Source organism: Sciurus vulgaris, assembly GCF_902686455.1.
Source record: "Sciurus vulgaris genome assembly, chromosome: 10".
NCBI classification, from domain to species: Eukaryota; Metazoa; Chordata; class Mammalia; order Rodentia; family Sciuridae; genus Sciurus; species Sciurus vulgaris.
Genome location: NC_136470.1, coordinates 12088128 through 12108069, shown reverse-complemented (window position 1 = coordinate 12108069; position 19942 = coordinate 12088128).

Genomic DNA, 19942 nt, shown 5'->3' with positions numbered 1-19942 from the left:
TCATTACAGTCCTTTTGTAGCTCTCTAGGTCCCCAGGAGCACTGAATGGATAGAAATACCTCTTTGATTCAAGGCAATGGTTGATGAAACAAACCATTCATTCCTGCATGGTGTTGGGGTTCAGAGAGAGCCCATTCTAACCAAGATCAAAGGTTTTGAGGAAAGCAGTTCATGCACAATGCAGTAGAATGATTGACAGGCTGATTATCAGGCTGAATTAGCCTCGTCTGGACTTTTTTAAGAGCAATATGGTATGCATAACCTGACATATGAATTCTAAACCTCTGGCAGGTCCTGAGAAGGAGACAATGAAGCTGGCAGCCTGACACCACAGCAGCTGGGAGGGGAAGGCTTGGTTTCTGCACATTAACACATTTGACATTTGGTATCCAAAGGCAAGAGCTAATAAATAACCCACCAATGATGACATTCTGTAATGACAGCTTTTATTACCAGCCAGTTAATCCTCCACTCCAGTTTTGTCCTTTCAGGCCATCTGGTGTTGAATTTTTATTTACTTATTTTTATTTTCCTGGGACTTGAACTTGGAACATTTGCCTCCTGCAGTGTCATGTTTTGAAGTTGATTCAAGGGCTAGGACAGTGGCAGGATGGTTGTAGGTGATTCATCACTAAGGTCTGTAGAAAATGGGAGCGAGCAGAAATTTTAGTAGGTGACCTTTGGTTCGGGGTTCTTCTACATGAAGCCAGTTAGTCTCTTTGGGTCTAGAGGGGTGGGGAAATCTGCTGCTTTTGATGATTATCTCCTTTCAGAACCAATATGCACAGTTTCTGCCTCAACTGGATCCAGCACATATTTATTGAGCATCATCCACTAAATGCCCCATAATATAACATGATCTTGGAACATAAATATAAGACTATTTAAATGTTCCTTTAAGGTCAAAACTGACAGGTCAGAAGAGGAGGCCTTCATATACTAAACCTCAATAATGAGAGATGAGCTATAATACAAATAAGCATAAAGTACTATGGAATCAGAGGTGAGGAGGTAATTCCTTCTTGCCCTAAGGATTTCAATAATTTATCCCAAACTACGAAGGATCTGAGTTTTAACCCTATTTGTAGACTAACAGGTTAGACAGCATTGTGGACTAAATGTTTGTTTCTTCCAGAATTCACATGTTGAAGCCCTAACCCCAATTTGGTGGTGTTTGAAAGTTGTGCCTTGGGGTGGTAATAAGTTTTAGAATAGATCATGAAGATGGGGCCTCTATGATGGGATTAGTGTCTTTATAATAAAGACCAGAGAGTTTACTCTCCCTGTTCCCCAACTATGTGAGGACAAAGCAAGAATGTGCCTGTCTGCAAACCAGGAAGAGAGCCCTTACCAGAATCTAACCATGCTAGAACCTTGATATTGAACTTCTCAGCCTCCAAAACTGACAAATAAATGTCTGTTCTTTAAGCCACGTGGTCTATTGCATTGTGTTGTAGCAGCCCAGACTAATTAATAAAGCTGGCCACAGTTTGATGGATATTGGCAGAAGAAACAAGATACTTGGATTAAAAACAAAGTACCTTATTACTCACAGCAACAGCAGTAGGCAGTGTGTGAGCTTTTGTGCAGCTTCTCCAAGTTTAATTCCCAGATTGAGACATAGGTCATATGACACCTGTATACAGAGTTAAATTACAAGAGTGGAATCCTGAGAATGGAGAAACCAAGTCTTTTATAGTAGGCAGTAAACATGCCTGTCCTTTCTTCTGGAGGAAGACACTAACTCTATCTTCCAAAGTTGTTCTTTTGGGAAAAGAAAACAGCCTTGAAAATGAGTTTGGTAAAAGGAATTTAGTGTCTCTATTCAGAGTTGTATACAAATGCAAGAGACCCCTGTAGAATTCCCTCTCATCAAAAGCCACTAAACAAATAGATACAAACTCCCCATCAAAGAAGAGTGTAAAACACAACACACATTCAGACAAGGAAGCAGAAATTTCTAGAGGTCATGTTTCTCTCTGCTTGGACTATCTATTCCCTTAAAATACAATCCATGGTGATGCTTCCTGGACACCCCTCAGCTGTAACCTCATGGAAGAGTAGAAAGAAGACTGTGCAGAAGCAGACTCTGTGCAGAAAGCTTGTGCACAGGTGCACCAGCAGTGAAGCAGACGAGGATCCAAGGTCCTTGGTGACTGGCCCTTGCCCAGCTCCCAGCTTTGCGTCTGGCAACTCCCCACATCATCCTTCATACTCCAATGTGGGCTTTTCCATACCTTGCTGTTGACTCATCCCTTTACCTTTTACCATTCAGTTCTCTGTCTTTCACACCCCAAAACTCAGTTCACTGGACTTCCCCCTCATCTTGTAAGACCTGGTTTAAATAGTGGGACCTACAGACATCCTTCCTAGATCATCTCAGGCTGAGCGAGGTGCCTGTCTCTGTGCTTCCTGGAATCCTCTCTGCCCACCTCTGGCTCTGCCCTTCTGTACATTCTTAGTTACCTGCATGTATTTTTCTCCCCACTGATCTCTGGAATGGCTGGAGCAATGTCTTTCCCTCATGTGTTCCCATGAGAGCACCCGCACTGAGAAGTCATCCAGCAAACACTCAGTAGATGAATGACTCACTTTCTCTTCCACTTTGCCCTGGGCACCATATGTCTGAGTCTACAAAGATTTAAAGACCCATTGACAAAAATGAAAATTATAAGAAAACTCAGACGTGTGCCCCTGAAAACTCTGAGATTTTCACATAGCTCTCAAGAGATTAGGAGGTAGTAAAATTTAGTTTTTTTTCTCCACTATTATTCTTTTGTTATTTCTGCCTTCTCCCTTTCCTGGGATGCCATCAGCAGCTACAGCATCACCTCGCACTCTCCCCCTCTCTCTTTTCTTTTTCCTGTTTCCCTGCTGGGGTGTGATCATGCTGGTTGCATGCAACAGTGTTGTATAATCCTCCCGGTGCCTCAAACACCCACCTCTGTTCTACAGAGAAAAATGAGAAATGGAAGATGTCCAGTTATCAGAGGGTTCCAAACCTTTGTTTTCATTTTGAGAGGTGGTGATAAGCATCCCTGATTGACACTCCTGAGAAGCTGATGAAATACATAGATCTCCCCCCCAACTTTGTATATCCACTTGCAAACTGTGCATACAGTTGCTAAGGGTTGATAGAAACCTCTAATCCCCAGCTATACATGTAAATTTAAAAATTACTAAATAAGGAACCCACACTGTGTCCCTTTACTGCCTTAATTTCCTGGAACCTAAGCTTCCATAGTGACAGTGCACACTCTCTCAGAAGTCAGCTCAGCTCCTGCAGCTCTTTGTCGAGTGAGCCAACCATAAGATATGACAAAGGGGACCAAGGAGCAGATGGTGTGTGACTGTTTGACCACTTTGGCCTCACTGCATGTGGGCGATAAATAGAGAAGCTGTGAAAATAGTTTTCAACAATCTTTAGACCTGTAAAAGTTCAACTTGACCTAGAAAGTCTGCGTCCATTAATTGTAAGTTCTCTGGCTCCTAGACACTTCAATGTCTATCTTCTACTGCCACTCTTATTAAACCTGCAAATTAAGTCATATGTGCCATAAATCTATTGCCCATCTATTACGTAAATCTACTGTACTATCATCCAAGGCCCATAGATTCCCTGAAAACAAAACAAAAGTCTTATAGAAAGAAGGAATGAGGAGGATTATATTTTGGATTCAGAGTCTGGGTTCAACCACAGGTACCTATTAATCTCATTAAGTTAGATACTCTTTGAGAGTAGGAACCATATCTTGCTCCTGATTGGCCTTCACATCTAGCATATAATAAGTGCTCAGTGAACAAATGTGTGGATGGACATTTAGAACCTGAAGTGTACTATAAATATCTGGTGCCCCCACAACATCTTTACAAAAGTGCTGAAGTTTACTGTGTCTCACAGCCTAAAATCCACCTAAAATTTTCAGCATGAAATTCATGCTCACCCTTTCTCCTTTTCCCAAGTCCCTCTTTCCTCTGTCTAAGGTAACACAAATGTTTAGAGACCAGAGCAAAATAAAGCTTATCAAAGGAAGTATAGCTCCTCCACAAAATGCTGATACCTTGGGTCATGGTGTTAATGGAATGGAGTTTCTGTCCTGCCCTCTGGGCTTGGGGGGTCTCCTGAACTCAGACCCAACCCACTCATTGCCCCGTGGACCCCCTCTGTTCCTGGATAATGCCATGATGGAATGGGCAACCTTGAACTCCTTACCCCACAGGTGTCTTATGCAAATGCAGTCATAGTGATCCTTATTCCAAACCCCAGAACCCAACGGCAGGACAGTATCTCCCACCCAGCCTCACTCTAGAGTCCCCCAAGGTGACTATCCCCTTTGCTCAGGAACATGTCTTTACCCTGGTCTCCACATTGGACCTCCTTTTTATCTGTCCCTCCCAACCACAGGAGCTTGGCCAGTTCTGCTGAGGGTATTGGACACCCAGGACACAACAGCCACATTGAAGATGTAGGGGGAGGACAGAGAACAGCCTTTCCACCAACTCTGTCACCTCCTGTGCCACACTCAAGTGATCTTCCACGTGTTCACCTCCCTTAGCCTCTTGCCCTGGCCGCACCCTCTGGAGGTGTCCTATCACCCGTTAGCGGGCGCGGAGGGTGCATCTGCAGTGCTCCGTGCCTCCCTGCCTCGGGCACCTCCAGACATGCAGCCCCCACTGGATTAGCCCCTGGAAGGTAGCAGCAGTCACCCACTCCACCCACTAAGGGCTCAGGGGTCATTACTAGGGTACTTCTAGTAGCTGTAAGAGCCGCAGAGCAGAGAACTACATCCTAACTTCCAGATGAATCCTGTCCTCAGCCCTTGTCTGCCTGATTAAGATTAATATCCACAACAAAGGAGGCCTCTGGGCATATGAGGAAATAAAAAGGGTCACATTTTCCTTTCATGACAATGAAAAATTAGGGAAGACAGCACAGGTTCCATGTCCGAAATCTGCCTCTGGGTTGTGCTTTGTTTTATTTTGCTTTATTTTCGGATGAGCTGGAGCAATCTGCCCCTCAAACCACTACCCAAGGTAGCCAACACAGGGACAGCAGGCAGGAGTGGGCCAGTCCTATGTGTGCTAGCCCCCAGGAACAATCCTGTCCTTAAGAGTAAGGAGGGAAGGTTCCCCGAGACCTGAGGAGTTTGTGGGCCAAGGCCTGTGTTCATGGATACTTCCGACCACAGAAAATCAGAAGTATAAATCCTCAGCTAGATGCTCCACCAGTAACGTACATAGGAACGTAAATAGGGAACTGCAATCCGGCATGAATGGGCTACCACAGGCACAAGGGCATCTGGAATGTTTGAGGTAGAGGGAAGTTTTGAAGGTAGAAGGGGACATGCACATAAGTTGTTTAGGGGGACTTGCCACGGGGCTTATCATGGAAGTGGACGCGAGTTCATTAGAGAAAACAATATGTCGAACAAGTGCCTCCTGTGAGCAGCTCGCTGTCCTGGGGTGACTCATGTCACAAGTGGCAGTTTGGAAAACATCCTTTGAGAGTTCCTGATCAGGCGAACCATGCCCAAGAGCCCTCCCTGCCTGGCCTCCCGCTTTCTCACTCCCTGCCAGCTCCTTTTTGTCAGAGTGTGACATGAGTGGCTCCATTTTGATTCTGACAACTCGTGATAGATAAGTCAGATTGGGAGACGTCCAGTTGAGCAGACGCCCTGACAAACCTGGAATGTCCTGCACTGCTTCAAGAACACAAATCAGTAGAAAAAAGCGGTCTCCGTGTCACGTTTGTCCATCAGTCATTGTTCTCCTTCTCTAAGAAATGTATTTAGGAGACCACAAACTTCACCATCTCCTTCTAAACTACTCCCTTCTCGAAAGAGCAGATTCATCACTGCTTGGATTTTGTTTGGTTTTTCCGATGTTTTTAGCATGTGCCTATGCAAATGGCAGGAAACGAACTGAGAATCAGTGACAATTTTGACACTGAACTCTGAAACGGCTGCTCAACATCATCTCTATTGATATTTGGCAACTGTCGTGGGGGCTATCCTGCGCACGGCAGGTGGCCTAGCAACATCCCTCACTCTACTCCTCGATGCCACTTGTGACAACCAGAAATGTCTCTAGACCTGTCTAATGTTGTTTGAGAGGCAAAATCACTGGAGTGAAGAACCATTATTCTGAAATGATAAGGCTGTGGCAAAAGGGAATCTCAGTCACCCACACTTGAAGTTGGACATAAGTATTTTTAAACCGTGTTAGTCATCTTTTCATTTCTATGACCGAAATACCTGACACAAACAACTTGTAGGAAGAATGATCTTTGGAGCTCACTATTTCAGAGGTTTCAGCCCATGGTTGGCTGGCTCCATGGCTCTGTGCCTAAGATGAGGCAAAACATCATGGCGGAAGGGTGTGGTAAAGGAAAGCTGCTCACCTCATGGTGGCCAGGAAGGAGAGAGAATGAGAGAGAGGAAGGGTCCCAGAACAAGGGCACACACCCAGTCACCTAGTTCCTCCAACCCTGCCCCATCTGCCTACAGTTGCCACCACCTTCCAGAGGTCTAAGCCCTCATGATCCAATCATTTCCCCAAAACCCACCTCTAAACCTTGGGGACCACGCCTTCAACACATGAGACTTGGGTGAGCATACTGGACCCAAACCACAACAATATTCAAACCAGATATTGGAGGAAGACACCTGTGCCTGTTCAGTGCAAGGCCCTATACCTGTGTCAGAATGGGAAAACAACCATTTGTTTGTGAACAGCTTCAGAATAAAGGAATCAAGAAAGGGAACCTTTTGGGAAAATAAGAAATCAAAATGTTTGAACTTAGACTTGCAGGATGTAGAAGTCAGTGAGGAACCAACTGTAACCTTGAGTCATTTAAGGTCTACAGGTGAAGAGGGAACCCATCCTTCCCCATTTCTGCTGTTTCCCTCCCCCAAGGAGCATCAGTTCTTTAGAGGCACTTACATGTCTTCAGGTAGGTCCTCCTCTGTTGGAAGTATTTGATTCTTCTGTCCACACCCAGAGTTCGAGGGGAGCACATCCACTCAACAACTATGGGGATCTACCTCCGGACAGGTAGGTATAAATCAGTGAAAAAGCATTTGAGGCCTGGCAGCAGGTACAGAGGCATCTCCTTTCCTGTGTGTCCACAAGTCCTCCTTGTAAGAGTTGAATTCACCTCCATCCTGCATGACTTGGTCTCTGACAGGGAGCCCTCAGGTAGTATGACAAGATCTAAGGATGCTTCCTCAGTCCAGTGTCTTAAAATTCACATTATAAAACACATAATGTTACAAAATGCACCAATTATATTGAAAGAGTTTAATCTGTGGTATAGTTGTATCCTTATTTCTTTGTTGAAGCATTAATTCACAAGGTCTGGGGCAGGTGACGCAATTACGTATTTCAAAGGGGTGATAAGCACAAGTGAGGTTTTGAGCTGTTCAGCTTATCCGTGATGTGATACAAAACAAGACTTTGATTTCTATTAGTTTCAGAGTCACAGTCACTATGAACACTACTGAAGTTTGTGGTCTATGTGTCATTAAAGAAAATACTTGATTTCTGTTAGAAGATAGTTGAAATATCAGTGCAAGTTCTTGGACTAAGTTCACCGACTCTTGAATTCAGAAGTCTATGGATTGTACTGGATTCCATATCCCAATGCAGGAACTCTGCCTCCCTCACCACAGGATCTGGCTGGGATCCCAAGCTGGCCACTCACAAGTCCCCTTCCTAAAGACTTAGTGAGTTTTTCAGGGCTGGTCACTTGACCCATACCAGACCAATCGCTATCCTTTCTGGAACTTTCTAACAAAGGACTCATGGTTGATTTTGTCTTTAACAGAATATATGTGAGAGCGTTTATTTATTTTTAGTTATGAACTCTGTGCTCCAGAGAAGGCTGGAGGAACACAGGGGAGTGGGTATTTCAAAATTCTAGTCAATCTGTGATGTTACTTTCATGGGTCAACTTGAGTGGAACACACACAGGTTGCTCAGATGTTTGGTTAAACCATGTTCTGGGATTGTCCGTGAGGGTGTTTTGGAGTGTAATTCACATTTGAATCATGGACTGAGAAAAGCCAGTTGCCCTCCCTGGTGCTGGTAGGCCTCATCCAAATCCCTAAAGGACTGAGTGGAAAAAGGCTGAGTAAGGCAGAATTCACTCTCTCTGCCCTGCTGTCTTATGACGGGCACCAGTCATAAGGGCATCAGTCTCCCCCTGTCCGTGGACTTGGACTTGGACTGGAACCTATACCATTGGCTCTCCTGCCTCTCACTTCTTTAGACGTGAATTGAAACTCAGCTCTCCTGGGACTCCAACCTGACAACTGCAGAGCTTGGGACTTCACAGCCTCCATCATTGTGAGCCAATGCCTTCAGACCTTATGATGGATGATAGATGGATAGAGAGATAGAGAGATGATAGATAGATAATAGATAGATGGATAGATAGATAGATAATAGAGAGATAGATGATAGATGGATAGATAGATAGATAATAGAGAGATAGATGATAGATAGATAGATAGATAATAGATGTATAGATAGATAGATGATAGATAATAGAGAGATAGATGATAGATAGATAATAGATAATAGAGAGATAGATGATAGATAGATAAATGGATAGATAGATAATAGAGAGATAGATGACAGATAGATAGATAATAGATAGATGATAGATAGATAATAGATAATAGAGAGATGATAGATAGATGATAGATAATAGAGAGATAGATAGATAATAGAGAGATAGATGATAGATAGATAGATAATAGATAATAGAGATAGGTGATAGATAGATAATAGATGGATAGATGATAGATAGATAGATAGATAGATAGATAGATAGATAATAGAGAGATAGATGATAGATAGATAATAGATGATAGATGATAGATGGATAGATAGATAATAGATGATAGATAGATAATAGATAGATGATAGATGATAGATGGATAGATAGATAATAGACAGATGATTGATAGAGAGATAGATAGATAGATGATAGATGGATAGATGATAGATAGAGATTATAGACAGATAGATAAAGATGATGGATAAGCATAGATAGGCCTTCTGGTAGTTTCTCTGGAGAACACTAATTCAGCATCTAAGCCCAAAGTTCAAGGTACACCTGTGTTTGCGTAAGTGCAGTGCACACAGAGTCTGCAGTTCCCACTTCCAAATGTAGAGGTCTGTCATTAACCCCAGGACAACAGGATTTTTTTAAATGACCCACTGAGAACCATCAAACCCACCCCGTGGAATGGGCTTACTACTATGCGGCACATACATAATCTGGCAAACTAGAAAAACCTAACAAGTGGCTCTAGGCTAAAGTTCTGCTCCTTCAGGATTGCTTTTGGAAGGAAACATTTTGAAACTAAGCAATCTCTTCAAAATGTCTGTCCTTTTTAGTCCAAAAAGACATTACCCTCTGGTCATTCCTTCTGTCCCGCTATCAAATTGATCCTCCTAGCTACAGCTCTCTGAGGTTTGCTACCTCTTCCCAACCCTCCCAGTATGGCCGACATTCAGGCACTCACCGCCCATCTACAGGTCTCGCATGATTCATGGATTTGAATTTCCACATCTGTCTATCAATTGCAGTTACTGCCAAACAGATAATAAGCCCAAGGACCCAAGAAAAAAGATTTTTAAATGGATTCAATACTTCAGGTTCACTTGAAGCATCTGGGAAAAGGTCTCAGGATCCCTCAGGCTGAAAACTGAATATTTGGAGCAACTTTGCACTAATGAAATAATCAAATCAAAATTAGAAATATTTAGATGATTTCTGTAGAGACTGTGTGCCTGCTCTCTGATGAAAGCACAGCAGACGGAAAGTTTCTTGTAACTTCCTCCCTCTTCATTCTGAGGGTGGGAAACACATTTCGCTGGAACCGTACGGGAGTCAAGGAGAGGCATACAGCCCATGGCTGAATTCTGGGAGGCGAGTTCCAGACGCCGGGCTGTCCTCCCCACCAGCACCTCGTGCCTGGCCCACACCAGCCTTCAGTTGTTTTTAGTCCCTGTTGTGCTTCTAATTCCAAAGAAACGACTATTTTATTTGGCTTTCAGTCTATTACTCATGCAGTGCAACATGTCTGTGCTGCCTCGTGGCCAAGAAAGTGAAATAGAGGAGATTAAAAACAGAGCTGTCTAGTGAGCAGGTGTCGCGCATTATCTAATAGCAAACTAAATATAAAAAGGGAGGCTAATTAGGGTTCTGGCATCTTTCCTGCTCTTGGCCCCACGGCTCTTTAACTCTTGAAGTTGCCTGTCGGATAGAAAACCAGAGCTCCTTGAAAAGCGGAGGCTGTGAGAGCCCAACATGGGGGCGTGCAGTGGAATCCTAGCCGCCCAGGAGGCTGAGGCGGGAGGATCACAAGTTTGAGACCAGCTTCAGCAATTTAGTGAGATCCTCAATAACTTAGCAAGCTTGACTCTAAATAAAAAAATAAAAGGGGCTGGGGATGTAGGCCAGGGGTAAAGCACCCCTGGGTTCCATCCTCAGTACCGAAGTAGTGGCTGTGATTCCAGCCTCTGTGTTTAGGGGTATGTGTGTTTGTGTGTGTGTGTGTGTGTGTGTGGATGCGTATGTGTGTGTGTGGGTGCGTGTGTGTGTGTAAGGGAGGGCAGGGCCCAGAAGGGGCAGTTTTGCCTGGCCATGCCAAAAATGAGCAACATTGGTGAGAGGTTTCTTACACTCATGACAAAAATCTAGCCTTCTCGAATTATGTTCCTCAAAGTAGTTCTCAGACTGGCTGCCTCTGCACACCCTGGCAGCTCATTAAAAATATAGTCTTGGGCCCATTGTGAAGGAAATTAATCAGAACCTGCATTTCCAACAATGGATTGCCAGTTAATTCCTAGACACAGCAAAGTCTCAGAATTGCCACTCAGGAATTGGGTGGAAGGGATTGGAATTTGAGGTGGAGATGGAATAGGGCTGAGGAAGTATTTCCTGAAGAGCAAATACATATTACATATTCACACCAGGGATTAAACCCAGGGGCACTGAACCACTGAACCACATCCCCAGTGTGGTTATATTTCATTTAGAAACAGGGCGTCATTCAGTTGCTCAGGGTCTCACTCAATTGCTGAGGCTGACTTGGAACTTGCAACCCTCCTGTCTCAGCCTCCAGAGACACTGAGATTATAGGTGTGCACCACACACCCAGCCTTAGGTGGGATATTTGGTGATTGCCTTAAGCAGAGGTCAGCAAACTTTTCCAATAAAGGTCTAGACAGTGATATTCAAGCCTTACAGCCCATCCAATCTGTCATTACTGGCCAACTCTGTCACTGCAGTACAAAAGCAGTCGTAGACATTATGTAAACCAATGGGCATGGCTGTGTTCTAGTAAAACTTCATTTATAAAAGCAGGTGTTGGGCTCAACATGACTCATGAGCAATAGTTTGCTGACCACTCATCTGAGGGAACAAGCGTATCTTCAAACACCTTGGACTATCCCAGATCACCTGTGATTTGATTCCATATGATTCCAAGATTCAAGATCTCATAAGCTTCTGAATCCAGTTCTGTCAATGGGCCAGAATACTTTAAATCAGATTTTTTTTTTCTTAAAAATTAGGCACTTGTGACTCAGCTGTATTCCTGAAACATGCTTCTTATTCTGAAAAATGTTGAAAACTCAGGTTGTTGCATATTTAAATTACTCCTATTATTTACTACTTGAAACATTCTTAATTACATCCTGATAACCCTCAGAAGATAGAAGAACCAGAGGATGAAGAAATCAACCCACCCCCATGAAGCACACACAGCTCAGACCCAGGCTTGGCATCCCCCACCTCCGGTTTTCATTTTGGCTTCTGTAACCACTGGCCTATCCACCAATCTGGGCCTTACACCAACGCCTCTTCCTCAGTCTGATACGTGGGGGACCAAGATCACAGAAAAGTTGTTGGGGAGTGTCACGAGTGGCAAGAAGGAGTCAATGAGAATAAATTTAGTCCAAATCAATTGACTTTTATTTGATGCTAATTACGTAAGTATTATAATTATCTTAACTCTAATCACACCAATATCACACATTACTTAATCACTGAATTAGAATACTGTAAGCCCTGAGTAAGCTAGACTCACTCCTTACTGAGACCCGTTCCTAAGGTCCACTCCTACGCGACGTGTCTTAAGTTGAAGGGCAGCAACACCCAGAGATCAGTCAAGGAGACAGCTCAGGAGATTTTGCTGGGGAACTCCACTCGGCCGGAGTCCTGACCAGCGAGGATGGTTGGAAAGCAAAGGAGGACAGCAAGGTCATGCTGGCAGGCTGGGCAGACACACACTGGGCAGCTCCGCTGTCGTGGAAGATGAGGGCGAGGCAGCTCCGAGGTCACCTCCACAGGAATGTCTCGGTCACGGTCGGAACGACGGATGTTCAGCAGGCCCACATGAGCAAGTCTGAGTCTCCTCAGGCTTGGTGCAGAACTGGCATTGTCGTTGTCAGCTGGAGACTGGGCAAGGCTCGGTCATCAGCCCTTATAAATCCTTCTTATTGAGCTCTGCCAGCCGGTCTTGGTTAGAAGGAGTCAGTCATCTTACTGGGGGTCAGTCACATGTCTATCTTACTTGGGGCAATGTCAGTCTTATCTTGGGGTAACATTACATCATTACGTCATCACAGCACACAGCACTCAAGTTAATATTGCAAGTTATGTTTTGTAGAATACACAGCACACAAAATGTCACACATTTAATTTGCTCCTTACAGGGAGTAAAAGAATCACACACACACACACACACACACACACACACACACACACACACAAATAGATTGACAGTCAGAAGTCCTGCCATGCTGATTTGGCAGGAACCATTGCCCGGAATTGCACTGCAAAGACTGGTCCAGCATGTGCAAAGCTTTTGTGACCCCATGACAATGCCTAGCAACATTTCACTATCTTTGTTCAGGTGCCCCAGAAGCAAACCCTGCAATAGAGAGGACCCCATAGCTCTGGTAAAATCATAGGGACTCGAGACAGAGAAAGAAAGAAACTCAGTAAAGGAAGTACTATCAAGACAGAGAGTTACTGGCAAGTGAAACTCCAGACTATTAGGGAAGCCAGTGTGAAACCTGCCTCAGAACCATCTCACCTGAGAGGCAAGGGAGTTGGGGTACATATATACCAACTCCGTCAATCACGGGTCGAGGGGGTTCCCAGCTGGTGGAAGAGAGGGACATTAACTCCCTGGAACTTCTTTCTAGCTTGTCCCATCTGTATAATGGAGCAGAAGCCAGTGGCTGAAGGATGCCCTCCGGCAAAGTCATAGGTGTTGGCAGATGGAAATCAGGATGGCACCAGAGTCGTGGTGAACACCAGTAGATGACGGTCAGGGCACCAGCAGCATCTGCCATGTCCTTAAAGACAGAAGCCTCTATAACCACCCCCTCTGAACATGGAACTGAGCAGACTCACAACAGGCAGAGGAAATCTGTGTCAGCGTGGGTTGCATTCAGTTGCAAGAAACTGAAAATGTGACTAAATCGTGCTTTAAATATATTAAAGGTTTTGTTTTCTCATAGAACAAAGAGAGAGAGAGAGAGAGAGGAGAAGCAGACAAGGTCTGCATGGTGGCCCCACAGTGAGTACAGACCCAGCCTCTCTGTCACAGCCATGTCTCTCCTGTGCCTTTGGTCCTCATGCTGATCCAGTAATGGTCATGCCACGGCCACTCCAGCCCCCATGCCTCATCCACAGGCTAGGGCAGAATACAGAAAAGGGCAAAGTTCGGATGATTTGTGCCTGCGGAGTGAACCCATCCAAAACACAGTGTTGTGAGGGCACAAAAGCTCCGTGGCGCCAGATGTATTCGTGTGCCCTTTGCACATGCTGAGCCAGTGTCTGCAGTGGGATCTCCGCCCAGGGTTGCTGCTACACCAACTTTCCCAGAAGTCCCACCCAGAACCTCTGGCCCCCATTTCATTGCTCAGGGCTCTCTCACAGGGCTTATCTACACAGAAGACTGGATATTTAATTTTAAATTTGGGCACATGGCTGCTCTAAACAAAATTAAGTTTCTGTGGGTGAAAAAAGAAATGGAGGTCAGATGTTGGTAGGACGTTAATGGTTTCCGCTGCATCATGTTTCCCAGACACACGCTGTGATACCGACAAACTGTCAACTTGGGCAAAAAGTAGAGCTGACTGTATCCTAGAAAACACTGGAGAACTACAGAAAGTGTGGCCTAAGGATAAAGAGAAGGGAACTTGATCTAAGCAAGACAACACTTCTTTGGGGCTGACCAGAAACCAGGGTGGGAGGAAGCTGGGGAAACAGGGTTGAAAATGAAAATCTATTTGAAATGGTGGAGCCCTTGCGCTCTGTCCGGACTCATTCTCAGAACCCTGGAAGGCAGTTTAATAGGCTATTCTCTTGAGATCTGGAGAGCTGCACAATCAAGTCCTCCAGCTGTGGACATTTTGGAATTCCCCATAGAAAAGACTGCCTCACTGTCCCTCAACTCTGCAGTGACATCTACCTATCAAGAAGTCCCTCCCAACACAGAGAATTCCTATGCAACTTTGCATCATCTTGCTCAACTATGAATAGAAAGCTGAGTAGTATCTGATATTTGAGGATAGCCCTTAGTTAAATACCGAAATAAACAAACTAGGGTTAAAGAAACCCTAAATTCTAGATATACTATTGGAAACAGAAGAATGTTTTTTAAAAATAAACTTTAAAGGAAAAATATCATTCTGCCAAAAAAAAAAATGAGAAGATTAAAAATTCATTAAATAGGCACAAGAGGTTAAGAAAATGGAGAATAGGAAAGAGCTCTTAGGAATTTTTTAAAAATGCATTTAAAAATTGCATTACATATAAAAAAAGCTTATCACCTTAACCATTTCAAGCCATAGTTGAGTGGTGTCGACTGCATTCACAGGGCTGTACGACTGTACTCCCCTCCCCCAGCAACCCCACTCAACCCTCTGTGTCTATGAACTTCACTCTTCTAGGTGCCTCATGTAAGTGGAATCAGAGAGCATTTGTCTTTTTGTGACTGGTTTTTTTTTTTAATTTTGAAATTTTTTTTTAATCAAAAATCATAAATTTACATAGGGCAATGTTGTTTGATTCATTCTGTTATTTTTTTTCCCTTTCCCCCCCACCCCTCCCACCCCTCTTTTCCCTCAATACAGTCCTTCCTTCCTCCATTCTTACCACCCTCCTTATCCCTAACCCTAAACCTAACCCTAATCCTAATGCTAACCCCTCCTACCCCCCCTTATATGTCCTCATCTGCTTATCAGCGAGATCATTCGTCCTTTAGTTTTTTGAGATTCGTTTATCTCACTTAGCATGATATCCTCCAATTTCATCCATTTGAATGCAAATGCCATAAATTTTATCATTCTTCATGGCAGAGTAATATTCCATTGTATATACATGCCACAGTTTCTTTATCCATTCATCAACTGAAGGGCATCTAGGTTGGTTCCACAATCTGGCTATGGTGAATTGAGCAGCTATGAACATTGATGTGGCTGTATCTCTGTACTATGCTGATTTTAAGTCCTGGGGTATAGGCCAAGGAGTGGGATAGCTGGGTCAAATGGTGGTTCCATTCCAAGCTTTCTGAGGAATCTCCATACTGCTTTCCAGAGTGGCTGCACTAATTTGCAACCCCACCAGCAATGTATGAGTGTACCTTTTTCCCCACATCCTCGCCAACACCTGTTGTTGCTTGTGTTCTTGATAATCGCCATTCTAATTGGGGTGAGATGAAATCTTAGGGTAGTTTTGATTTGCATTTCTCTTATTACTAGAGATGTTGAACGTTTTTTCATATATCTGTTGATTGCTTGTACATCTTCTTCTGTGAAGTGTCTGTTCATTTCCTTAGCCCATTTGTTGATTGAATTATTTGTATTCTTGGTGTAGAGTTTTTTGAGTTCTTTATAGATTCTGGAGATTAGCGCTCTATCTGAAGTATGAGTGGCAAAGATATTCTCCCACTCTGTAGGCTCTCTCTTCACATTACTGATAGTTTCCTTTGCTGAGAGAAAGCTTTTCAGTTTGAATCTATCCCAGTTGTTGATTCTTGCTTTTATTTCTTGGGCTATGGGAGTCCTGTATAGGAAGTCTGACCCTAAGCCAACAAGTTGAAGGTTTGGACCTACTTTTTCTTCTGTAAGATGCAGGGTCTCTGGTCTGATTCCGAGGTCCTTGATCCATTTTGAGTTGAGTTTTGTGCAGGGTGAGAGATAGGGGTTTAATTTCATTCTGTTGCATATGGTTTTCCACTTTTCCCAGCACCATTTGTTGAAGAGGTTATCTTTTCTCCATTGCATATTTTTGGCACCTTTGTCTAGTATGAGAAAATTGTATTTATTTGGGTTTGTGTCCATGTCCTCTATTCTGTACCATTGATCTACCTGTCTATTTTGGTACCAATACCATGCTGTTTTTGTTACTATTGCTTTGTAATAGAGTTGAAGATCTGGTATTGCGATACCCCCTGCTTCGCTCTTTCTACTGAGGATTGCTTTAGCTATTCTGGGTTTCTTATTCTTCCAGATGAATTTCATAATTGCTTGCTCTATTTCTGTAAGGTACATCATTGAGATTTTAATTGGAATTGCATTGAATCTGTATAGCACTTTTGGTAGTATGGCCATTTTGAAAATATTAATTCTGCCTATCCAAGAACATGGGAGATCTTTCCATCTTCTAAGGTTTTCTTTAATTTCTTTCTTTAGTGTTCTGTAGTTCTCATTGTAGAAGTCTTTCACCTCTTTTGTGAGATTGATTCCCAAGTATTTAATTTTTTTCGATGCTACTGTGAATGGGGTAGTTTTCCTAATTTCTCTTTCTGAAGATTCATCACTTATGTATAAAAATGCATTGGATTTATGAGCATTGATCTTATAACCCGCTACTTTCCTGAATTCACTTATGAGTTCTAAGAGTTTTCTGGTGGAATTTCCAGGTTCCTCTAAATATATAATCATGTCATCAGCGAACAGGGATAGTTTGAGTTCTTCTTTTCCAATTCGGATCCCTTTAATTTCTTTGGTTTGTCTAATTGCTCTGGCTAGAGTTTCAAGGACAATTTTGAATAGAAGTGGTGAAAGAGGGCATGCCTGCCTTGTTCCAGTTTTTAGGGGGAATGCTTTCAGTTTTTCACCATTTAGAATGATATTGGCCATGGGCTTAGCATAAATGGCCTTTACAATGTTAAGGAATGTTCCCACTGCTCTGATTTTTTTTAGTGTTTTGAGCATGAAGGGATGCTGTATTTTATCGAATGCTTTTTCTGCATCTATTGAAATAATCATGTGATTCTTAACTTTTAGTCTGTTGATATGGTGAATGAGATTTATTGATTTCCGGATGTTGAACCAACCTTGCATCCCTGGGATAAAACCCACTTGATCATGGTGCACTATCTTTTTAATATATTTTTGTATGCAATTTGCTAAAATTTTGTTGAGAATTTTTGCGTCAATGTTCATTAAAGATATTGGTCTGAAATTTTCTTTCCTCGATGTGTCTCTGTCTGGTTTAGGTATCAGGGTGATATTGGCTTCATAGAATGAGTTTGAGAGGGTTCCCTCCTCTTCTATTTCATGGAATACTTTGAGGAGTATTGGAATGAGCTCTTTTTAAAGGTTTTGTAGAACTTGGCTGAGAACACATCTGGTCCCAGACTTTTCTTGTTGGTAGGCTTTTGATGACTTCTTCTATTTCATTGCTTGAAATTGATTTATTTAAGTTGTGTATGTCCTCCTCGTTCAGTTTAGGTAATTCATATGTCTCTAGAAACTTGTTGATGTCTTCGAGGTTTTCTGTTTTGTTGGAGTATAGATTTTCAAAATAGCTTCTAATTATGTTTAGTATTTCACTTGCGTCTGTTGTGATATTTCCTTGTTCATTCCGAATTTTAGTAATTTGAGTTTTCTCCCTCTTTCTCTTTGTTAGTGTGGCTAAGGGTTTATCAATTTTGTTTATTTTTTCAAAGAACCAACTATTTATTTTGTTAATTTTTCCGATTGTTTCTTTTGTTTCAATTTCGTTGATTTTGGCTCTGATTTTAACTATTTCCTGTCTTCTACTACTTTTGGTGTTGGTCTGCTCTTCTTTTTCTAGGGCTTTGAGCTGTAGTGTTAAGTCGTTTATTTGTTGATTTCTGCTTCTTTAGTTGAATGCGCCCCATGAAATAAATCTTCCTCTAAGTACTGCTTTCATAGTGTCCCAGAGGTTTTGATATGATGTGTCTTTGTTCTCATTTACTTCTAAGAATTTTTTTATTTCCCTCCTGATGTCTTCTGTTATCCATTCATCATATAATAGTGTATTATTTAAACTCCAGGTATTGGAGAAGTTTCAGTTTTTTATTCTGTCATTTATTTCTAATTTCAATCCATTATGTTCTGATAGAGTACAAGGTAGTACCTCTATCTTCTTGTATTTGCTAACAGTAGCTTTGTGGCATAAGACATTGTCTATTTTCCAGAAGGATCCACGTGCTGCTGAGAAGAAAGTGTATCCATTCTTTGTTGGATGGTATATTCTATATAAGTCGGTTAAGTCTAAATTGTTGATTGTGTTATTGAGATCTATGGTTTCTTTATTCAATTTTTGTTTGGATGATCTATCCAGCGGTGAGAGAGGTGTGTTAAAATCGCCTAGTATTATTGTGTTGTGGTCTATTTGATTTCTGGAATTGAGAAGGGTTTGTTTGACGTACATGCATGAGCCAATGTTTGGGGCATAGATATTTATGATTGTTATGTCTTGCTGATTTATGCTTCCCTTAAGCAGTATGTAATGTCCTTCTTTATCCCTTCTGACTAGTTTTGGCTTGAAGTCCACATTATCTGAAATGAGGATGGATACTCCTGCTTTTTTGCTGTGTCCATGTGCATGGTATGTTTTTTCCCATCCTTTCACCTTTAGTCTATGGGTACCTCTTTCTATGAGATGAGTCTCTTTATAGGCAGCATATTGTTGGATTTTTCTTTTTAATCCAATCTGCCAGTCTATGTCTTTTGATTGATGAGTTCAGGCCATTAACATTCAGGGTTATTATTGTGATATGATTTGTATTCCCAGTCATTTGACTCATTTTTGGTTTTTTGACATGATTTGGTTTCTCCTTTATTTGGCTATTCCTTTAGGCTAGTTCCTTCCATTGCTGATTTGCATCATTGTTTTTCATCTCTTCCTCATGGAATATTTTGCTGAGAATGTTCTGTAATGCCAGCTTTCTTTTTGTAAATTCCTTTAGCTTTTGTTTATCATGGAAGGATCTTATTTCATCGTCAAATCTGAAGGTAAGTTTTGCTGGGTATAAAATTCTTGGTTGGCATCCATTTTCTTTCAGGGCTTGGTAAATGTTGTTCCAGGCCCTTCTAGCTTTTAGGGTCTGGATTGAAAAATCTGCTGATATTCTTATTGGTTTCCCCCTGAATGTAATTTGATTCTTTTCTCTCGCGGCCTTTAAAATTCTGTCTTTATTTTGTATGTTAGGTATTTTCATAATAATGGGCCTTGGTGTGGGTCTGTTGTAATTTTGTATATTTGGAGTTCTATAACCCTCTTGTACTGGTTTTCCATTTCATTCTTCAGATTTGGGAAATTTTCTGATATTATTTCATTGAATAGATTGTTCATTCCTTTGGTTTGTTTCTGTAAGCCTTCCTCAATCCCAATAATTCTTAAATTTGGCCTTTTCATGATATCCCATAATTCTTGTAGATTCTGTTCATGATTTCTTACCATCTTTTCTGTTTGGTCAATTTTGTTTTCAAGATCAAATATTTTGTCTTCAATATCTGAGGTTCTGTCTTCCAGGTGTTCTATCCTATTGGTTATGCTTTCTATGGAGTTTTTAACTTGGTTTATTGTTTCCTTCATTTCAAGGATTTATGTTTGGTTTTTTTTTTCAGTATCTCTAACTCTTTATTGAAATGA